General features: G+C 45.2%; 2 pseudogenes; both read left to right on the top strand.

Moving 5' to 3' along the window:
* Positions 1–4204: 4204 nt before the first annotated feature.
* Positions 4205–4323, top strand: LOC143998516 (5S ribosomal RNA; annotated as a pseudogene).
* A 1193-nt stretch (positions 4324–5516) lies between these two features.
* Positions 5517–5635, top strand: LOC143998770 (5S ribosomal RNA; annotated as a pseudogene).
* Positions 5636–19448: the final 13813 nt, after the last annotated feature.

Raw genomic sequence — 19448 nt, 5'->3', positions numbered from 1 at the left:
TCCAAGAAAGGCTCAAGGCCGGGCCCAGGGGCAGAAGAAATCCTGGGGGCGAAAGCCTGCCAAGCAGAGCCCGAAAGCTTCCTTGTGAAGGGGCGCCCCCGCTCGGCCAAGTGGGGGGAAGGCTCCTGCAGTTTGCAGAAGCCTGGCAGGAAGAGATCCGGGACGAGTGGGTGGTCTCTTCGGTATCTCTGGGCTACAAGCTGGAGTTTCAGGAGATTCCACCTTCTCGCTTTCTAAGGTCAAGGATCCCCAGGGACCCAGTAAAGCAAAGACCGCTATTTCTGGCCTTAGATCACTACTATCCCAGAGGGTGATAGTAGAAGTGGACCCAAAAGAACAGGGTTCAGGGTTTTACTCGAATCTCTTCACCGTTCCAAAGCCAAATGGAAGTGTCAGATCTATCCTGGATCTGAAGGATCTGAACCAGTTTTTACGCATCCGGTCCTTCCGAATACAGTCAATTTGCACTGTGGTCTCCTCCCTGCAAGGGGGAGAGTTTATGGCATCAATAGACATCAAGGATGCATATCTCCATGTGCCAATTTTTCCCGCACACCAAAAGTATCTAAGGTTCGCGGTAGAGCGGCGCCATTTTCAATTTGTGGCCTTGCCGTTCGGGCTAGCTACGGCCCCTCGAGTCTTCACAAAGATTCTGGACCCTCTCTTGGCAAACCTAAGAGCTCAGGGTATATCCGTCATGGCTTATCTAGACTATTTGCTTCTCATAGAGAAAACAGTAGCGCTCCTGAACCACCGTGTTACCAGAACGCTAGAACACCTGGAACGCCTAGGTTGGATTATAAACCTAGAAAAGTCGTCCCTACAGCCTGCTACCAGGTTGGAATACCTGGGTATGGTTATCGACACTGCTCAGGGCAAGGTGTTTCTACCAAGGCCAAAAGCCTTGGCCATTGGGGATCTGGTGCGCCTAATTCTGGGCAGAAGATCTTCCCCCATTCGGTTGTGCATGAGACTGTTATGCCCCGTACACACGACCGGACTTTTCAACATCCAAAGTCTGACGGAATGATTCCGGCAGACTATTCCATCGTGTGTGGGCTGCAACGGACTTTTGATTCGCAAAAGTCTGACAGACTTTAGAAATGGAACATGCTTCAAATTCTTCCGACAGAACTCTGCTGGACCCAGTTCCTACCGAGAAATTCGCTAGTGTGTATGCTATTTCGACGGACTAAAACCGACGCTAGTGCAGCTATTGGCTACTGGCTATGAACTTCCTTATTCGAGTCGAGTCGTACGTCATCACGTTCGAATCCATCGGAGTTTGGTGTGATTGTGTGTGGCCAAGTCCGCTCATTCGGAAAGTCAGTCAGAACTCTGCCGGAACTCCGTCAGAACTCCTTCGAAAGTCTGTCGGACATAAGTCTGGTCGTGTGTAGGCGGCTTTAGGGAAAATGGTCGCCTCCTTCAAAACCGTTCCATTCGCCCAACTGCAAAGATGCATCCTTGCCGCTTGGAACAGGAAGCCCCAGTCCTTGGATCTTCCTATGCGTCTATCCCCAGGGACACGCAAGAGCCTCGTCTGGTGGTTACAAACCGAGAATTTGCTGAAAGGCAAAACTTTTCTTCCTCTTCCATGGAAGATTATTATGACAAATGGCAGCCTGACAGGCTGGGGAGCAGTGTTGGAGGAGACATGCTCGCAGTGGAAATGGTCTGCGATCGAGAAGCTATTGCCCATAAATGTCTTGGAGATCCGGGCAGTTTATATGGCTCTCATAAACTGGTCTTTCAGACTACGGGGTCTCCCTGTTCGGGTTCAGTCCGGCAATGCCACAGCAGTGGCCAATATCAATCACCAGGGCAGTACCAGGAGTCTGGTTGCGCAAAAAGAGGTGAATCGCATACTTGTCTGGGCAGAAAGGCATGTTTCATGCCTTTCTGCAGTCTTCATTCCAGGAGTGGAAAATTGGCAAGCAGATTTTCTGTGCTGCCAGCAGTTGTGCCGAGGAGAATGGGCTCTGCACCCCGACGTGTTTTGGAACATATGTCGCAGGTGGGGTACTCCAGACGTAGATCTGTTTGCGTCCAGGTTCAACAGAAAACTGGACAAATTTGTGTCAAGGACAAGAGATACACTCGCTCAGGGGTCGGATACTCTGACAGTTCCCTGGGATCAGTACAATTTGATTCATGCCTTCCCCCCGTGCCCGCTTCTGTCGCGGTTCCTGGGAAGAGTCAAGAGGGAAACAAAGTCGCTTCTTTTGGTAGCCCTGGCTTGGCCCAGGCGACCGTGGTATGCAGAGATCATGAAGTTGGCAGTAGGCAGGCCGTGGATCCTCCCTCTCCGGCCAGATCTGCTCTCACAGGGTCCAATTTACCATCCTGCTTTACACAGTCTGAATTTGACGGTTTGGCTGCTGAGACCCACATTCTGAGAAACCGTGGGCTTTCGGGGCCAGTCCTTTCTACTCTGGTCAATGCCAGAAAGCCAGCCTCCAGGCTTATTTACTACAAAATCTGGAGGGCATATGTTTCCTGTTGTGAACTCAGGGAATGTCATCCTAGAAAGTATGTCATTAGCAGGATCTTGGCCTTCCTCCAGTCAGGCCTATAAATTAATTTGGCCGTAAGCACTATCAAGGTGCATATTTCGGCCTTGTCAGTGTTTTTTCAGAAACCACTTGCATCGCATTCCCTGGTGCGGGCTTTCATCCAGGGGGCTATGCGGATAAGGCCGCCAGTCAAACCTCCGGTATGTCCATGGGATCTGAATTTGGTTCTCTTAGCTTTGCAGGGGCAACCTTTTGAACCTTTGCATCAGGCTTCGTTAGTTCTTTTGACTAAAAAATTGGTTTTCTTGGTAGCCATATCCACGGCTAGAAGAGTGTCAGAACTAGCAGCTCTCTCCAGTAAAGAACCGTATCTAATTATTCATAAGGACCTGGTGGTAATGCGTCCCAACAGTTCCTTTCTGCCTAAGGTGGTTTCAGGATTCCATTTGAATCAAGATGTAAGCCTACCATCCTTTTTTCCGGACCCACAGTCCGCAGAAGAAGAATCTTTGCACACTTTGGATGTGGTAAGGGCAATCGGTATCTATCTTCAGGCAACTGCTCAGATAAGGAAAACTGATTGCTTATTTATTTTGCCGGAAGGCCCTAGGAAGGGTCAGGTGGCATCAAAATTCACTCTCTCAAGGTGGATTAGACAGATTATTTCTCAGGCCTATAGTGTTAAAGGGAAGATCCCTCCTTTTCAAGTGAAAGCGCACTCAACTAGGGCTGTAAGTGCTTCTTGGGCAGTGCATCACCAGGCCTCCCTGGCTCAGATCTGTAAGGCTGCAACTTGGTCATCAGTCCACACATTCACCAGATTATATCAGGTGGATGTCAGAGAGCAAGAGGATATCGCCTTTGGGCGCAGTGTACTGCAGGCTGCAGTTTAGGTCCTCCGGTCCTTGGCGGTCTATATATTATGATCTGTGTCTCCCTCCCCTCAATCTGAGCATTGCTTTGGGTCATCCCACTATGTAATGAAGCTCCTGTGTCCCGTGATGTATGATCAAGAAAATAGGATTTTTATATACAGCTTACCTGTAAAATCCTTTTCTTGAGAGTACATCACGGGACACAGGGCTCCCACCCCTCTTGGGTTTTACGTGGTTTCCTATTGCTTTGCTACAAAACTGAGGTGCCCCCCATATGGGAGGGGTTATATAGGGGAGGAATTCTCCTTAATTTGGGGTTAACCAGTGTCCAATCACCAGATGTGCCTATATAACCCACTATGTAATGAAGCTCCTGTGTCCCGTGATGTACTCTCAAGAAAAGGATTTTACAGGTAAGCTGTATATAAAAATCCTATTTTTTATGTTGTTGGCTTTGACCTTTTTTTTTCGCTTGTTTCTCAAGGCGACCATCTTGGCGTTTGTCAAGAGGGTTGGGCGTGTCTTGAAGAGAACGCTTACAGCCACATCACCCTGAAAGCACCCGATCTCGTCTGATTTCAGAGGCTAAGCAGTGTCAGGCCTGGTTAGTACCTGGATGGGAGACTGCCTGGGAAGACCAGGTGCCATAGAAGGATCTGGCCTGGTTAGTGTCTTGATTGAGAGATCGCCTTGGAATACCGGATGCCGTAGGCTTCTTTTTATGTTGTTGGCTTTGACCTGTTTTTTTTAGCTTGTTTCCCAAGGTGAGCATCTTGGCCTTTGTCAAGAGGCTTCAGAGTGCCCAAAGAGAGTGCCTACAGCCAAATCACCCTGAGAGAGCCCAATCTCATCTGATCTCGGAGGCTAAGCAGCGATGGGCCTGGTTAGTACCTGGATGGGAGACAGCCTGGGAATACCAGGTGCCGTAGGCTTCTCATTATGTTGTCGGCGTTGACCTGTTTTTTTTTCCCTTTTATCCCAAGGTGACCATCTTGCCATTTGTCAAGAGGGTTGAGAGTGCACAAAGAAATTGCCTATGGGCACAACACCCTGAAAGCACCCAATCTCGTCTGGTCTCAGAGGCTAAGCAGGGTTGGGCCTGATTTGTACCTGGATGGGAGACCACCTGGGTTTTCCAGATGCCGCAGGCTTCTTTTTATGTTGTTGGTGTTGACCTGTTTTTTTTTCGCTTGTTTCCCAAAGTGATCATCTTGGCATTTGTCAAGAGGGTTGAGAGTGCCTAAAGAGATCGCTTACAGCAGCATCACCCTGAAAGCACCCTATCTCTTCTGATCTTGGAGGCTAAGAAGGGTTGGGCCTAGTTAGTACTTGAATGGGAGACGGCCTTGGAATACCAGGTGCCATATTCTTCATTTCATGTTGTTGGCGTTGACCTGTTTTTTTTCGCTTGTTTCCCAGAGTGACTATCTTGGCATTTTTCAAGAGGGATGAGAGTGCCCAAAGAGATTGCCTATGGGCACATCACCCTGAAAGCACCCAATCTCCTCTGATCTCAGAGGCTAGAAAGGGTCGCGCTTGGTAATACCTGGATGGGAGACCGCCTGGGAATACTAGGTGCTGTAGGCTTCTTTTTATGTTGTTGGCGTTGACTTGATTTTTTGTTTGCTTCCCAAGGTGACCATCTTGGCGTTTGTCAAGAGGGTTGAGCGTGCCTGAAAAAATCTACTATGGCCACATCACCCTGAAAGAGCCCAATCTCATTTGATCTCAGAGGCTAAGCAGGGTTGGGACCTGGTTAGTATCTGGATGGGAGACTGCCTGGGATTTCTCAATGGCATAGGCTTTTTTTTTTAAGTTGTTGGCATTGACTTAGTTTTTTTTTGCTTGTTTCCCAAGGTGACCATCTTGGCGTTTGTCAAGCGGGTTGAAAGTGCCTGAAGGGATTGCCTACAGGCACATCACCCTGAAAGCACCTGATCTCGTTTAATGTTGGAGGCTAAGAAGAGTCGGGCCTTGTTAGTACGTGGATGGGAGACCGCCTGGGATTACCAGGTGTCGTAGGCTTCTTTTTATGTTGTTGGCGTTGACCTGTTTTTTTTTAGCTTGTTTCCCAAGGTCACCATCTTGGTGTTTGTCAAGAGGGTTGAGAGTGCCTGAAGAGATTGCCTATGGCCACATCACTCTGAAAGCACCCAATCTTGTCTGATCTTGGAGGCTAAGAAGAGTCAGGCCTGGTTAGTACCTGGATGGGAGACCACCTGGGAATACCAGTTATTGTAAGCTTCTTTTTATGTTGTTGGCGTTGATTCGTTTTTTTTTCCGCTTGTTTCCCAAGGTGACCATCTTGGCATTTGTCAAGAGGGTTGAGAGTGCCCAAAGAGATCGCTTACAACAGCATCACCCTGAAAGAGCCCTATCTCTTCTCATCTCTGAGGCTAAGAAGGGTTGGGCCTAGTTAGTACCTGTATGGGAGATGGCGTTGGAATACCAGGTGCCGTATTCTTCTTTTTATGTTGTTGACATTGACCTGTCTTTTTTCCCAAGGTTGGGCCTTGCTAGTACCTGGATTGGAGACCACCTGGGAATACTAGGTGCTGTAGGATTCTTTTTATGTTGTTGGCGTTGACTTGTTTTTGTTTTGTTTGTTTACCAAGGTGACCATCTTGGTGTTTGTCAAGAGGGTTGAGAGTCCAGCTTGCCTATGGCCACATAACCCTGAAAGCACCAGATCTCATCTGATCTCAGAGACTTAACAGGGTCTCGTCTGATCTCAGAGACTAAACAGGGTCGGGCCTTGTCTGATCTCAGAGACTAAACAGGGTCGGGCCTTGTTAATACCTGGATGGGAGACCACCTGGGAATACTAGGTGCTGTAGACTTCTTCTTATGTTGTTGGCGTTAACTTGTTTTTTTTTGTTTGTTTCCCAAAGTGACCATCTTGGCGTTAGTCAAGAGGGTTGAGAGTGCCTGAAGAAATCTCCTACGGCCACATCACCCTGAAAGAGCCCAATCTCATCTGATCTCAGAGGCTAAGCAGGGTTGGGACCAGTTTAATCCCTGGATGGGAGACCGCCTGGGATTTCCAGATGCCGTAGGCTTCTTGTTATGTTGTTGCCGTTGACCTATTTTTTTCCGCTTGTTTCCAAGGTGACCATCTTGGCATTTGTCAAGAGAGTTGAGAGTGCCTGAAGATATTGGCTACGGCCACATCACCCTGAATCTGTTCCATTTCATCTGATCTTGGAGGCTAAGCAGGGTCAGGCCTGGTTAATGCCTGGATGGGAGACCGCCTGGGAATACCAGGTGTCGTAGGCTTCTTTTTTTTTTTCTCCAAACAGGGGAAGACGGTCCCCCGAGTACATAATATAACAGAGAAATACAGAGCAAAAAGCACCTGAACAATACTTGATCCAGGTATATTCGCAAATGGGAGTCTGCCTTCCATCAATCATAATGATTCAAGGCACGGATAAAGTACTGTACCAAGATCCAGGGTCACACAAACCCCAGGTCCCTCCGGCATAATCCATCCAGAGGGGCATGTGGGGCCGTCATTCCCAATTTTCCACTTTTTCCAAAAGAGAGAGGGGGTGGAGGGGGTGAGAGATAGGGGAGGAAGGCAGAAAAGAGAAGGGGTGAAAGATCAGGAAAGGAGAAGAGGGGATGAGATACGATGGCAACCACTGTCCAAGGGGCCAGTCAAGGAAAGCTCAGAGCACTAAGGCGATAGCAGGCGACATCCTTCCAGAGAGAATATAAAGGTATTCCAGATGTCCCAGGTTTGTTTAAAAAATTCTTGTTTACCTTGTGATGTGAGGATCAAGTCCTCTATTTTTTTTAATGTCCTCTATTTTCCTAAGCCAGTGAGTAATGAAAGGGGGGGAACATTTTTTGCAATTGAGAGGGATGCAGGATTTCGCTGCATTTATCAAATGTCGTAAAATTGATTTTTTGTACTTCTTAATGGGAATCTGTGAATGGTGCAAGAGAAAGAATGCAGCCTCTTCCGGGATGGAGAAGTCTGTGAATTTTTGTGGTATGCATCGGATCTCTGTCCAGAAGTCCACCAAGCTGGGGCAGGTCCAAAAAATGTGGAGCAACGTGCCCTCTTCTTCTCCACACCTCCAGCATATGTTCAAGGAAGAGGGGAAACATTTATGCAGCTTTGATGGTGTCAAATACCACCTGGTGAGAAGTTTAAAATTTGTCTCCTGTATCTTCGTGCACAGCAAGGTTTTGAGAGCCAAAGTGATAATGCGTTGTCTCTGTGCTGGGGAAAACGAGCAATTAAGGTCCTTTTCCCAGTTGGACAGACAGGTTAAGTGTGGGTGATCTGTTTGAGAGAGAATGTGGACCAAAGGGCCTTCGCTCCTGCATAGAGTCTCAAACTCGGTCTGAGGGCGGGCGAAAGTTTGAGTATTGGGGATGGAGTGGAGAAAATGATGTTGTTGCGCCGCTCTCCAAAAAGGCAGTTGGAAAAGCCCTGTCGGATCTGTTAGGGTTGAGAAAGAAGGCCATTTTCCATCAATGACAAATTTAGACGCATGGTCTAGGTTGGAATTTCTAAGTGGGTCCCCGGTTCAAAGTTTGGATGGCCACGTATAGGGAATAGGAGGGAAGTCAAAGACGTGAGTGTGTTTTGGGTAGCGATCAGGTGACTGACTTTCAATGAAGCCCCTATAGTGGGATGTGACGTCAATTCTGTGGGTAAATCCTTATAGCACCACATGGCGCTTCTTAGCGGAATTCGGGAGTGAGATTGTCCTAGTTGCACCCAGAGCTTAGAAAGTTTGTTTCCATTCCAGTCCAATACACGCCTCAGATGGGAGGCCAGGTAGTAGCGTCGCAAGTCAGGGAGAACCAACCCTCCCTGTTGTTTAGACAATGTCAGCTGTGACCACTTAAGTCTGGGATTTTTGTGGGCCCAGTTAAATTGAGTGAGCAGGGATTGAGCTTGCTTAAAAAAACGGGACTGGAATCTGGATCGGGAGAGCTTGGAAAAGATAGGTAAATTTAGGCAGTATGTTCATTTTAATGAGATTGCATCTCCTGAACCAGTAATGGAGGCCAGAATGCCACCCGTGAAGCAAACTGCAGATCTTAGTGACAAGGGGTGGGGGGAAGTTCAACTTAAACGTACGCGCGATGTCCGGTGGAATGTAAGTACCTAAGTACTTAAGGGCTGTATGGGTCCATTTAAATCGAAAATTGGACTGCAAGTCTAGTAACGTTTGCGGGGGGACTTCGACCCCCATGGCCTCTGATTTCAAGACGTATCCCGTATATCTGGAATTCCCGAAGGAGATTTGGCAAGGAAACTCTGAGATTCGTCAACGAGAACAGCATGTCATCCACGTAGGCAGATATCTTGCACTCAATAGTACCCATTTGGAGTCCCGTTATGTCTGAGTTTTGTCGAATTGTGGAGAGAAAGGGTTCCAATTACAGTGCGAATAATAGGGGCGACAGGGGGCAACCCTGTCTGGTCCCATTCCCGATGTCAAGGGGAGATGAGAGCACCCCATTCGCTTTGAGTTGAGCTGAAGGGCGTGAGTATATCTTACTTATCCATGCCAGCATCCGTTCACTCAGACCTATATGGCGAAGGACCGAGAACATGAATGTCCATTTGACCCGATTAAAAGCCTTCTCGGCATCAGTACTCACAAAAAGACAAGGGGTCCCAGATGACTTTGCTTTACGGACCAGGGTAAGCACCTTAATGGTGTTGCCCCTATCTTCCCTGGTGGGAATAAAACCTAACTGGTCAATATGTATAAGGGACTGCAAGTGCTGTGCCAATCACGTGGCGAGAATTTTAGAGAATAGTTTTAGGACCGAACTTAGGAAGGAAATGGGTCTGTAGCTCCCTCATAGGCCCGGGTCTTTGCCCTCCTTAGGTATCAATGAGATGTGGGCTCTAAGGGTATCCTCAGGAAAATCCCCATTCGAGCTCAGAGTATTCAATAAAGTCACCAAGCGCGGGCCGAGAATAGGGAGGAAGGTCTTATAGTATTGTGCGGTATATCCGTCAGGGCCCGGAGCCTTACCCACCTTCGGAGGTCCCACGGCCATCTGGACTTCTTCCAGTGTGATCGGGTCCTCCAAGTACTCCCGTGATTCCGATGAGAGGGTTGGTAGACCAGAACCGGTTACATATCTGTCTATATTATCCTGTCCGGACCCCGAATCGGGCAGGTTGTAGAGATCAGAGTAACATTTTTCAAAGACTTTGGCTATTTGGGTTGGGGTAGAGGCCCTCTGGCCATTCTCATCTATCAACTGTGGTATGTAAGAGGCAGATTTCAACTCATTTACCGACCTGGCTAAGATTTTTCCGCATTTGTCCCCTGACTCCTACGTCAGTTTACGACAAAACTGGAGTGCCGCTTTCGCTTTATAATGGAGTAGGTCAGTAATCTGGGTACGGAGTGTCCCCAATTCAATCTCTAAGGTCCGAGAGGGGGCATGTTTATGTTTCGCTTCCACAGAGGCAAGTTCACAAAACAGATTAGCAAGCTGTTCCTTCCGTGTTCGTTTGATGCGCCCCCGTGCCTGATAAGTACCCTGCGGAGTACTGACTTGTGAGCCTCCCAAATTATCCCCAAGTCGCAGTACTGCGTTTAGTTTTCTTGGAAATAAAGGTCCAATTCCCTGGTCACACAGACCTTAGTGAAGGATCTTGACCGTAGAAAGGGGAGGCTAGAATTTTTAAAATGTGTTTCTTGTATAAAGGCCACATCAGTACAGGAAGTCTTCAGTCCTCACAGGAGGATCCACCATTTTTCAGAGGAGTTCAGTCCCTTAACGTTTAGAGAGGTGACCTTGACTGAGTCTGCCATCGCTCCTAGGGGAGGGGAAGGGGGACGTCAGAGAAAAGCAAAGAAAGTTGAACCAAGGTAGGTATTGGGTAGGTAATGGATGGCGGGAACTAAGGGGGAGAAAGGAAGGGCAAATGGAAGGAAAGGTAAGGGGAAAAAGAGGCCGGGCACCTCAACCGCAGGGGGAGAGGGAAATTAAGGGTTGTCCGCACTCAACAGTACAGGAATTGTATACTAAAACAGCACAATTATGCTATAGCATTTACCAGATGTACACTGGGTTTAAAGCGCCGTCCTACTTGAGTTGGTGGGTAGACAGGTCGGAGAGGGAGCCCCCGGATTCCAGTCCCCCCAGTCCCGGCAGTGGTAAATGTCCCGTCTGATACCAGTATGCAAATAAAAGACAATCAGTAAAATCATAGAACCAAAAAACAATAGTATAATCAAAACAGAGGTAGAGCATATAACTGTCAGCGCTGAGGGGTCTCCTTAGCTCGCCCTAAATGTAGGCATGCATGTAGGAGCCCGTCACAACAGAAAAGGCATCACAGAATGGGATCCAACACCCCCGTCCCATACCCCAAAAGTACATGCAGCCCCCGAACAAATGCATTTCTCCCTTTGGCAGATTGTCCTCTCCTTACCCCCTCTCCTCCGTCCACACCCCGGGGGAAAAGGGGGAGGGAAGGGGGGAAAAGAGGGGGGGAGGGGGGATTGAAGGGGGGAGGGAAGGGAAGGAGGTAAGGGAGGGAAGGGGGGAGGGAAGGGGGCAGCAAGGGAGAGGGGAAAAACATGCGGAAAGGTCAAGTCCTTTAGCGCACCCACACCAGCAACCACCCGGACCCCATAAGTTTCAACTCCTCCCCTCCATGGTCACCACATCAAGATGAAAGATGAGCAGCCCTGGTCGGTGCATGGAGAATCCGGCAGGCAAGGGGCTGGGGCCACCATCCCTCCATCCAACGGGAGACTTCACTCGAGCAGCAGTCCTGGGGCCCGCCAATTAGCATCTCTCCTGCATCGCCATCGGGGGCTGTGTAGAGCAACCAGAGGGAGGCTGGGACCGCCCAAACAGTAAGGGGTAAATCCTCCAGGGGGGTCCAGAGTCAAACTGGAGGGAAGCAGTGTCTCGTACCAATAGGCGCAATAAATAAGTCATCCAGGGTGTCCCCGAAAGCTGCAGAAGGCAATGTCGGCAAAGAGTAGGTGGGGGCCAGAGCGGGGGACGAGGGGCGCAACCAGGGGGAGGGGACACATATGCGGGAATGTCAAGCCCTTCCAGTACAGCGCACTAGGTATCACTCAGACCCCCCAAAGTGCAACTCCCCCCTCTAAGGTCAAGACTCCAGAAGGGAAGATGAGCCGCCCTGGTCTGTACATGAAAGAACCTGCTGCCAAGGGGTTGGGGCCATCATCCCTTCCTCCAATGGGAGATGCCACCAGCATGACAGCCCCGTGTCCTGTCAAGTGGTGCCCCTCCGACAATGTCGTCGGGGTATATGTGGAGCATCCAGGGGGAGGCAGGGACCACCCAAACAGTGAGGGGTAAAGCCTCCAATGGGGACCGGTGTCAGACAGGAGGATAGCAGTGTCTTGTACAAGTTGGTTAATTAGACAAGTCATCCAGTGTGTTCCTGTGAGCAGCGGAAGGAAAGGTCGGTAAGGATTATGAATGGGTGGGGGCCAGGGAGTGCATAAAACTGCCACCAGATGACCGGGGCAGAGAGGGCAAAGGGATGAAAGTCAGATCTGGTAGGTGGGGGGGTGAGGAGTGTCATTCATATTACTCACGTTGGCCATCCCTTGAAGCTGAGCGCTCTGCATACCCAGGATGTTCTTCTGTATAATCTAGTATATCTGTATACATTAGCCTGTCTTTTGTACACATTAGCCTCTCTGTATCAACTAGCCGGTCCTCTGTATACACTAGTCCGTCCCTAGCTTGTCTTTTATACACCTAGTCTCTCGGTATACCCCGCCTTTCTGTATACATCTTTATACACTAGCCTCTCTGTGTACCCTAGCCTCTCTGTATAATCTTGCCTCTCATTATACCCCAGCCTGTATTCTGTTTACCCAATTTTGTCTTTTATATAATGTCTACTTTATATATGTCTACTGTATAACTTAGCTTCTCATTATACCCCGGCCTCACTGTCAGCTTGTCTCTGTACACTAGCCTCTCTGTTTTCCCTAGTCTCTCTGTATAAAATAGCCTCTCTGTATACACTAGTCTGTCCGTATACTCTAGCAAGTCTGCATACACTAGCCTCTTTGTGTAAAACAGCCTCTCCCTCTGTATAACCTCGCCTCCATCTCTGCATATCCAGTACGTTCTTCTGTATAATCTAGCCTGTCTTTTGTACACATTAGCCTCTCTGTATAAACTAGCCGGTCTTCTGTATACACTATTCCGTCTGTATACACTAGCAAGCCTGTGTAACCCAGTCTCTCTCTCCCTAGAAAACACCAACCCTGGCCCTAACAGAGGAGGAGGGTTAAATAGTCCCTCAGACTCCTCCCACAAATATGGGCTGGCCTGCGGCCAGCCTTCCCACTTGTAATCGGAGTCTTCAAGTGGGAAATGCGATATTACTTAAGACCCAAGGCCTGGATGGTCAGTATGCTTGAAAAGAGGGCAAAAAGACACAAGTATAGGTGGAAAAGGAAAGGTAAATATCCCATCCATAAAATGACGTATGCCCAAACGCCAACTGTAAGTAACCGGTAAGTTACCGCTGTGAGAGTAGAATCCACCGACTCTTGACCTGAAGATGAGAAGGAACCCCCTAAGAGTCTGCAAGCTACGCAAACCCAAATTAATGTCCCGTGAAGGATAGGATGAGCCTGATGCCCAAGGTAACCCAGACATGAGAATGAACTTCTTGTGAATGAGAGGATACGTGGGGAAAAGGGAGCAAGGGCTGACCCGAAGAACCCCTGCAAGAAGATGGCTGAGCAGACTGAAAAAACCCAACACAAGACCGCCTGGGGTATACAGTGAGGCTATTATAATTGGAATGAGGCTGGGGTAATAAGATTGGCTTGGGTATATGGCGAGGTACACCCTAGAAAAGAAACAGAAATCAGAAAAGTCAAACAAGGTAATACAGATATGATAATGTTATTCCCCTGAGCCTAGTGTATACAGAAGAATGGCTAGTGTATACAGAGGGGCTAGTGTGTACAGATGACAAGCTATTGTTTACAGATAGGCTTGTGTATACAGAAGAGAGTCTGGGGAATTCAGTGAGGCTAGTGTATGCAGAGAGGCTGGGACACCGAGACTATTGTAAAAAGAAGGCAGGCTAGTGTATATAGGTTACGGGCACGTGTATACAGAAGACAGAGAGGCTAGTCTATATGGAGGGACTGGTGTACACAGAAAGATTAATGTATACAGAAAGGCTAGCGTGTACAGAAGACAGGACTTTATTTTTTGCTAATGCAACTACTTCTAAATCATGTAAAGAATTACAGTGCTTTTTTCATATTTTGGTGCTGTTAAAAGGTCAATGGTGTGTTGTCAGTGGTGATATCAATGTGACAGTTAATGTGGAGAACTACATATATACAAAATAGAGCAAAGTTTATTTTGTTAAGTCATTGACTGATAGACGTTAAGTAATTGGCCGTTATTGGTTTGGCAGTACATGGTTTATTTTGATGTAAGATAGTTTTATTCTCTACCTATAGCCGAGTTTTAGACGACTTTAATTATTAGCATTAGTCACATTAATCATATTTATTTTTGCAGAGTGTAAGTATTGTAGTGAGATGATATTGCTTTTGAAAGATTTGTATTATTATACATAGCATTGTTAGTAGACCAATAGGACAATTTACATGGCTTAATATTGCAGAGCGTAATTTAACAGGAAAGAAATCCAAAGCGTTAGTTGCAATAGCTTCATAAAACTGAGAAATCGTTGCATTACTCTAAATGTAAAAGTTGTTCCGGTAGCACTGAGAAGACTGATATTAGATGAGTGATCTACCCATTCCGTTTACTATTGCAGAGAGATACCGGTTAAATGTTAATATCTTAATATTTGTGGCTGCGTGTAAGGTAGAAATAAGATGGTTTTGTGTGAGTTGGTTTACCAGGATTTAGAGATCGTAGTCTGATTATTCTAATAATAAATATAGCAAAATAACTCAGATTAATATTGAGACAGTATATACAGGTCGAGTTTAGGTGGCAATACACGAAATAAGAGCAACGACGAGTGTAGGTTTTTATCAATTAGGTTCACTACGTGTCTTTAATCATGCAGTGAATATACCCCAAATATAGCAAAGGATGAGAAAGGAAAATAACTGGCAGAGGATGACATGGCAAAAAGACAAACTGCAATAGAAATGTGAATGTGAATTAGAGATGAAATTTCAATCCCCATAAGTAACCATTAATAAAGGTAACACGGCTACGTACAGCAAAGTTTGAGCTAAGCAGCTAAATATTCCGTTATATTGCAGAGCTTAAGTATTGCAGTTGAAAAGAGATCGGAAGCGTTTGTTGCAGTAGCTTCAAAATGACTGAGAAATTATTTCATTACTCTAAATGCAAAAGTTATCCCGGTAGCACTGAGAGGACTGATATTAGATGAGTTATCGTTGTAGTACAAATTCAGTTTCCTATAGCAGAGAGATACCAGCTAAATGTAAGAAGAGCAATTAAACTGTTCACATCGGTAGCATTGCATTACTCTTAATGTGTGAAGCGTGTAAAGAAGCAAAAGATGGTTTTGTATACTCCTAAAAGTAGCAGTATACGTAATAAAGGTGAGTAGGTTACCGGGATTTAGTCATAGCAAACCCTATAATCTAATTTAGCAAAATTAGAAAGGATAATATTGAGACAGTATATACAGGTCGAGTTTAAGTGGAAATACACAAAATATCTAGCTAACCTTTACATTGTTCAATAGAGCCTTGCAAAGTAATACCAAGGCAGAATATCGGACTAGCAATTAGATGAGATGATTGCTGTAATCATAAAATATCAGCAACTTGTCTTTAAGGATGAGAAAGTATAATAACTGGAAAAGTATGACATTTCAAAGAGACAATTTGCATTAGAGATGTGAGATAGACATGAAATATCAATCCCCATTGGTTACTTACATGTAACCATTAATACAGTTAACGCGGCTACATACAGCAAAGTGTGAGCTAAGCAGCTAAAGGGTATACATTATTTAAGAGTAAATTGACGTAGCTTGTAAATTCCAACGTGTAAATCGTTCCATTAATTTTGTTACGCACGAAGACGGCTTACACTGACTTTTTTCCGTTTCCACTGATTATCCGCATAATGTATCAGTAACCCTGAACATTAATAGTGATAGACAGTTTACAATAGGATGTATGCTTGATGTGAATGTAAAATAGTTGCATTATGTGTTATTAATGTAATCAAACTTTATTGCTATCCTTTGCTACTGCAACCAATTCTCAATCAAGTAAACCGTCCCACTGCTTTTCTCGCATTTTGCTGCTGTTAAAAAATGTGTTACCAGTGTTATGTGTTACAAATGGTTATCAGTGTGACAATTAATGTGGAGAAGAAGTAATACATAAAATAAAGTCAGAAAGAGAATCCTATTGCATAGAGGTAGAGAGATGGTTGCATTATTCTTAATGTGCCGGCTGTAAAAGGTTTTAAAAAGATGGTTTTGTGTGAATTTTGCTTTAACGTAAAATTAGCTGTAGACATAATAACTATGGTTACGTTTACAATGATTTAGAGATAGTAATCTCTATAATATAATAATAATAAGTATATTGAGGCAGTATATATAGGTCGAGATAAGTGAATACACAAAAGGGATCAAGGGATAGTTGCAGGGGGGTGTGTGCTGAGCATGGAGGAGTGAGGAGGCTCGTGTGAGCGGTGACCGTGCTTACAGACAGCGTGTATTACACAGCTGCGGACCGGAGAGACTCTCTGTTCATGCCGGGCCGTGGGCGGAAGACAAAGCAGCTGAATGCTCCTGTCCGCTCATATATCACGAGGTATCTGGTGAAGAGCGGAGGGGGTACAGCGGTGGAGGAGGAGGAAAAGCTAAAGACTAGGACGGTGAAGAGCGGGGGAAGAGAGGAGAGTGGCGTGACAGCTGACACAGCTAAGATCATTAAATCCTCGCAAACCCCGGCATGTGATACTGCATTCCTCTCTTCAAAGACTGTTTTGTATACTGGCATTAACCCTATGCAGAGCTGGGACACAGAGGAGATAGCGAAGGCTAAAGATATCTCTGCACAGACGGAGAAGTGCATAAGAGGAGGACGGCTGGATCAAAACGAAAGTGAAAGGTCAGTCTTGTATCCACTTTCAGATAATATCCCTGCCTCAGTCCAGAAAATGTCAGAAACAGACCGGCAGATATATCAGACACCAGTAACAGGCACAGATTTAAAAGAGATGGGAGGAGGGGAACAGGGGCTTAGACAGTTGATTCAAGCCCTACCCACAAAGGATGATATACAGGCATTAATGTGTAATCTGCTGGGTCCATTAAAGGAGGAAGTGGGTGAGGTACGGAAGAAAATAGAGGCAATAGACTATAAATTGCATAACTGTGAATTATCCCAAAATAAAGTAGAAATACGGATGGAAGAACTAGAGAAAAAATGTATAGAGCAATCGCAGAGAATGACTACTATGCAGCTACATTTGGAGGAATTTGAGAATAAAAGCAGAAGGAATAATCTGCGGATAAAAGGTATTACAGAAACGGTGTCAGCTACAGAGCTAAGAGGAGTATTACTGAATATTTTTAATGAACTGTTGGGTAATCCCCCTGATACGCAGATTGAGCTTGATCGTGTGCATAGGATTCCGGTGTCTCAGAAAATAGCCATGAAAGCTCCCAGGGACGTTCTCTGCAGAGTACACTTTTATAAAACGAAAGAGGAGATAATAAGAGCGGCTTGGAGAAAGAGCCCAGTCGAGTTTGATAAACATGAGATACAAATCTATTCAGATCTTTGCCGACAGACGAGAGACAGACGCCGAGTGTTGAAGCCATTATTAGATCATGTGCTACTTAAGGGGGCAACATATCGATGGGGGTACCCAATTTCATTGATAATTAAAAAAGAAGGACTAATGTTTTCTCTATACGACCATAAGCAGTTACCCGATTTGTTTCAATTTCTGGGATCAGAGATGATTGAGATACCTAACTGGAAAGACCCCTTGATAATAGGAGAAGAGAAAGATTTCCCGAATAAAAGGAAGAACAGAATGGTAGAAAGGAGGGACCAATCAGAGGGACCAAGCTGTGGATCACCAAAGTGAAGCTGAAGTAGAAGAAGTAGAAGAAAAGATAGACCCTGTATTAAGAGGCAAAGGACCTCCTCCCCCAATTAATTTTTTGCTTTTGGGACTCCCCCTTTCTTTATTTTTCTATTTATTTATTTATTTATTTTTTCTCCCCGAGAAATATTATCTCTGGGATTTGTGTGTTTATTTTTTGTATTTTTTATTTCTTTTTTTTTTTTTTTTTTTTTTCTCCTCCCTCCCTGCATCTCAGAGGGGTAGATGGTGGCATGTATTGCTGTGTGGTGGAAAGAGGCAATGTGGATTTTTTTTTTTTTTGCACGAATAAGGAATATGAAACGTAGATGAAGGGCGATAATAGAGTATATTATATAATTTTTTTTTTTTTTTTTTTTTATTTATTTATTTATTTATTTATTTATTTTATTTTTTTTTTTTTTTGTATGATACACATATAAAAAGTAGAGTGATCTAATAGGACTTTTTACAAATGGAGAAGTGGGTATGGTAGGTTAAAGGGACTGGGAGGAGGGTGGGATGGTAAAATGGAAGCGTGAGATAATGTGTGCACTCTGATATACACGGTTTTGGATTTATGTTAAGGGATGTGGTAGGGGGAGGGGATGGGAAAGGAAACTATAAGTATTTTTGTGGTTTATGTATGTATATATATATATGTATATGTACATATATGTATGTATATATATATATATATGTATATATTTTTTTTTTTTTTTTTTTTGTGATTGCACGGATATGACACAAATGACACAAAATGTGGATTGATTTAATAGGACTCCCTTGGAGGGGAGAAGTAGGATGGGGAAGTAGAGTGAATAGAGAGGGGGGTGAAGGTTTATTCGGTTTTGGAGGGTGAAGGGGAGGGGATGGGGGAGGGGAGGGGGAGATTGTGTTTTGTTTTGTTTTTTTTTCCTGTTTTTTTTTTTTATTTTTTTTTAGTAGCGTGATCTAATAGGACTTCTTACAAATGGAGAAGTGGGTATGGTAGGTTAAAGGGATTGGGAGGAGGGTGGGATGGTAAAATGGAAGTGTGAGATAATGTGTGCACTCTGATATACACGGTTTTGGATTTAAGATAGGGGATGTGGTAGGGGGAGGGGATGGGAAAGGAAATTATAAGTATCCTTATGGTTTATATATATATATATATATATATATATATATATATATATATATATATATTTTTTTTTTTTTTTTTTGATTGCATGGATATGACACAAATGACACAAAATGTGGATTGATTTAATAGGACTCCCTTAGGGGGGAGAGGTGGGATGGGGAAGTAGAGTGAATAAAGAGGGGGGGTGAAGGTTTACTCGGTTTTGGAGGGGGAAGGGGAGGGGAGGGGGAGATTGTGTTTTGTTTTTTGTTTTTTTGTGTCCCCCGCACATCTTCCCCTCCTGCCCTCCCTTTCCTGTTGATAGCGGGGGGGGGGGGTTGAGGGGAGAGTAATTTACTTAAGGAAAAGAAGAGAGGGGTAGCAGTAGAAATGATGAGGGGGAGGAGGGAGAGAAGGGAGAGAAGATGGGAAAGAGAAAGAGAAAGGGAAAAGAAATAAAGGTGAAGAATAGAGATAATATGTGAAAAGTAAAGGATTAAGTAAAGATAATGATAAACATCATGTCTATGTTAACAAGAAAAAGATGAATGTGGTAGAAAAATAATTATTGTTAGTGTGGAGAATGCTGGTTGTGGGCGCGGTTCACTTGCTCCTCTTTTGCTCACTAACACCCCCATATTAAACGCCTCTCCTCCAGGTGGAGGAAAAGTCGGAGGCGTTGAGTTTTTTTTTTTTTTTTTTTTTTTTTTTTCTTGGGGGACAGCTCCGGATATAGTATCTGTCTCTCATTTATCTGAAAGAAGGGGTTGTTTTGGGGCGTGGATTGGGTTTTATTTTTATATATTTATTTATTTTTCGTCTCCTCTCTTTTTCCCTCCCCCCCCCCCCCCGAACTGACAATAAAAA

The sequence above is a fragment of the Lithobates pipiens genome, unplaced genomic scaffold (genome assembly GCF_037356315.1).
Source record: "Lithobates pipiens isolate NorthernLeopardFrog02 unplaced genomic scaffold, aLitPip1_a1.2 Scaffold_19, whole genome shotgun sequence".
NCBI classification, from domain to species: domain Eukaryota; kingdom Metazoa; phylum Chordata; class Amphibia; order Anura; family Ranidae; genus Lithobates; species Lithobates pipiens.
Note: the sequence above shows the minus strand (reverse complement) of the source record. Positions and strands in the feature narration are given on the sequence as shown.